Source organism: Crocodylus porosus, unplaced genomic scaffold, assembly GCF_001723895.1.
Source record: "Crocodylus porosus isolate Cpor-Errol unplaced genomic scaffold, CroPor_comp1, whole genome shotgun sequence".
NCBI classification, from domain to species: domain Eukaryota; kingdom Metazoa; phylum Chordata; order Crocodylia; family Crocodylidae; genus Crocodylus; species Crocodylus porosus.
Genome location: NW_017728910.1, coordinates 41,339,500 through 41,343,365, shown reverse-complemented (window position 1 = coordinate 41,343,365; position 3,866 = coordinate 41,339,500).

Sequence of the window (3,866 nt, the reverse complement as noted above, 5' to 3'; positions counted from 1 at the left end):
CATGTTGGGCAAATAATGAGGTCTCTGCAGCAATCAGAAGGTGTGACTGAACAAAACCTTCTCTGCTAAGTCTCTGCTAGAGATGATGTGTTCTGGGTTGACAATATTGTAGCTAGCCAATATAGATGTGGCCAATATAGCATGACCCTGGCAGACCTTACATTTATTGCATGATTAATGCAAGTATGGCTTATTAAATGGTAACATGCCAGATGTTCAATCAATTTATTGCATGCTAAAAAAAGTGAACCTGCCCTAAAGAAGTTATTCATTAAATGTGGAACTTCTTTGTGGCAGGTAAGCCTCACATGTTAATTTGAGCATTTGGCATGCTATTTATATCTTCACTATCCAACAGTTCTCTGCTGATCAGTGGGACAAGGCAGGGGGGACTGTAAATAGACCATCCTAACTTTTATCTAAGCCTAATTTGCACAAAATGAACTTTTCCAACCAGGAGATCTTACAACATCTTCAGCTTTCCTGTGAAATATTAATTTTCATTTCCACCTAGAGAAAATTTTACAATCTTTGCATTCTCTTGTGACTGAAAGATGAATGTGCCCAAAAGCTTACAAATAATAATATTGCAAATATTTTTGAAAAAATAATAAATTTTTTTTTGCAAAAATCTGATTGGTCTAATTATAAAAGATATTACCTCTACCATGAGTTCTGGTGCCTTTAGACTTTGAAAGGGCATGGGAGCAGCCCAGGACCAAGGAACCACTTGTTATTCCTGGGGCTGCCCACTCACCCTTTCAAGTACCTGGTGCCTAGTGCATGAGCAGTCTGGAAGTGGTTCTCAGGCTGTGTGTAGGAAAGCCCAGGCCTGGGAGGCTAGGGTTTACATTTTGTCCATACTATTCCACAGAACATATTAAAATTAACACCATATTTCACCTGAATTTTTTTCCCCTTATTTTTCAATGCGAAAATTGCTTTTGAGGATCCCAAACCAGCCCTTTGGTTTTAATCCTGTTTGGCTTCTGTTGGATTTGGGCAATTAGTGAGGACTGGATGGAATCATAGTAATAATTTTCCAGTGCCTTATAGTATCAGAGTGGAGTGACTGTTAACAGGGTGTCCTACAGATAGACAATGAACCAAAAAAACTATCAGCAGCACATGACTAATTCTTCTTATATTCATTTGATCTTAGCTTTTGATGTGTACTTTCTAAAGCCAAGTGCCTGATCCAGGTGAAGTGTGAAAGATCAAAATCTTTCATTCCTTATTTGTGACACCTGGTATTTCTTTCTTAACCTCTCTTGAGCAGGAACTACCAGATTCATCATTCAGTTACAGAAATAATAAAATATTCTTTCAAGTCAAGCCATTTGTCAATGTTCTACTTGTGCACGCTTATTTTGCAATTCTGGTTTTAATTGTCCTGGACAAAAGACAAGTGCCTCAAATCATTAGATTAGTATAATGTACCTTTCCTAAATCCAGGAGCTTTCTTCTAGTTGGCTTACACTGGAAATCTATAAACCAAATGAAAATAAATGTTCCACAACCCCATTAGTCTAGGAAACAAATATCTAGTAAATGAATGCAAGTAAATAGCAACTAATGCATGGAACTAAGTGGGTAACAGTTCTATAATCAGTAGTGATTCTCTTTAAATCTGCTTCATTTGAAGGGCTGGTATATTTTTAACTGAATAAAGCAACCATTAACTCCTGGTAATGGCCAGTATCATCAGGGATTCCTTTTGCATCCTACTTTCTCTCCCTGTTTGTCCCCAATGTCTCCTCCTGCAATGCAAACACAACTCTGAAAACAGTTTGAGAAAGACTTCAGCCAAAGATAAACAAAGAACCTCAGACCTCTCAATTATGCAGCTGCCTTCAGATCTCAAATCTGCATCTGGGACTGGCATAAGTAGGCTCAGGCAAATGCAACTACTTTAAACATGCCTTTACAAAACTTGTTTGTGATGACAGGATAGTAGTGTCACCATTCAAGATGACTGTTACCTTGAAACATACTAAATCTTTGCTCTGCATCCTGGTGTTCTCAACTGTTACTTGCAATATGCAAGGTTAAAATTAAGTAAATTCATTTTAGAGTTAGATTAGAGCCACTTGGAATATTTACAACAAAATGAAACCTTATTAAATCACTGAATGGCAATATTTTAGTTTTGTCCAAGTCAAGGTGAGACACTATAGCCTACTGGTGAGGACACTGACCTGTGATGTGAAAAACCCAGTTTGCAGGAACTGCTTTACCACGTTCAGAGTGATTAGGGATGAAAAATTGCTCTAAATAAGGCAGAACAGGGAGCTGAATCTGGGTGTATCACATCCCACACCATAAGCCTGGTGCTACAGTTACAAGACCATGAATGAAAAAGCTCAGGTTTCAATCTGCAAGAGATGTTGATACCATTTCTTTTTACAAAAACTTTAAAAATATTAAGTCCCATTCTTGTTCCTGGGCAACACAAAAACAAATGTCAAAATCTCAGAAGTTGCTGTGAAATAGAATTGCCATTCTCTACCACTCCAGTCAGCTGTAATTTGGGATACAACAACTAAGAACAGCTGTTATCCACATGCTGCATCTTTTATAGCAGGGGTGGCCAACCTGTGGAACAGGTGCCACAAAGTCCACGGGTAGTCTCTGTGTAGCATTCAACAGATTAGGGAGGGGACAAGCAACACAGTGGCAGATAGGGCAAGGAGCAGGAAGCAGAGCAGCAGATCAGGGAGGGATAACAAAGTAGGAGACAGAAAGCACTTGGGGAGGGTGCAGGGATAATTTGTGGCACATCTGCCAAAAAGTTTGGCCCCCATTTTTTATAAGATCTAGATTAGATTCATATAAAAGTATTAGTCAGCTGCATATGAGTTGCAAAATCTGCTAGAACTTTTCTTTTCTTAACAGACTGGATGGAGCTGTTTGACAGTTGTCATATTTTGTCTGAAATACCCAAGTCTCCTAGCTAGTACCTACCCAACTGTCTGCAAACAATGTCAGATAAAAATATAAAGATCAATGAGAGCTAGAAAGAGGACAAGTGCCTGTTTGGGGAACCCTTAGAAATCTTTTGCTCCATAACAGGAAAGGTAGAATAAGGAGGGGGAACAACCCCCAAGTCTCCCTGTAACTGAGTTAAAATGAAAATCTTGAGTCAAACCAAGACTGAACCTAAATGTGTATTTATTTTTAAAAGTCCTTGATTTCATTTTTTAATGAAAGGGTTTCAATTTAAAGATTGAAGAGTGCAGCTAGTTTTTTCCAAGCACCATCTCTTTGAAACACCAGGGTGGAGACCAACTGAGACACAGCCTAGAAAGGACACAGGGCGCTTACAGCAGCAAATGCAGTTTTATCTTACCTCCCTTGTAGTTGGCAACATTTTCAAATCCTGCCCTGGATAAATTGTGAGAGGGTGTACCCACTTGATGGAGCATCCATCCGATGTTTTCCCATGTTTGAAACCTAGGGAGTTTTATGTTAATACCAGCAAGTTGCCCATCAAACATGATGGGGGGTGGGGGTTGGGGACAGAGGCCTGTGTTGGTCCCCTCTCCCTACCCCACTGCCTCAGGTCTGGGCCTGCTCCCTCCCTTCCCTGCCTGCTGCTTCCAGCCCAGGCTCGTTCCCACCCCCGCTGCTTTGAGTCCAGGCCTGCTCCCCCACCCCCTGTCATTTCAGGTGTGGTTACCCCCACTGCTTTGGGTGTGGGCCCCCCCACCCCCAGCCATTCAACCCCACGCTGCTGCCACTGCCTCCCAGGAATGGAGAGGGTGGGGAGGAGAGCTTGCACGTGGTGGCGGTGGTGGCTGGCAGCAGCCGTGGCGCGTAGCGGCAGGTGGCAGTGACCATAGGCAGCAGCGGCTGGTGGATGGCCA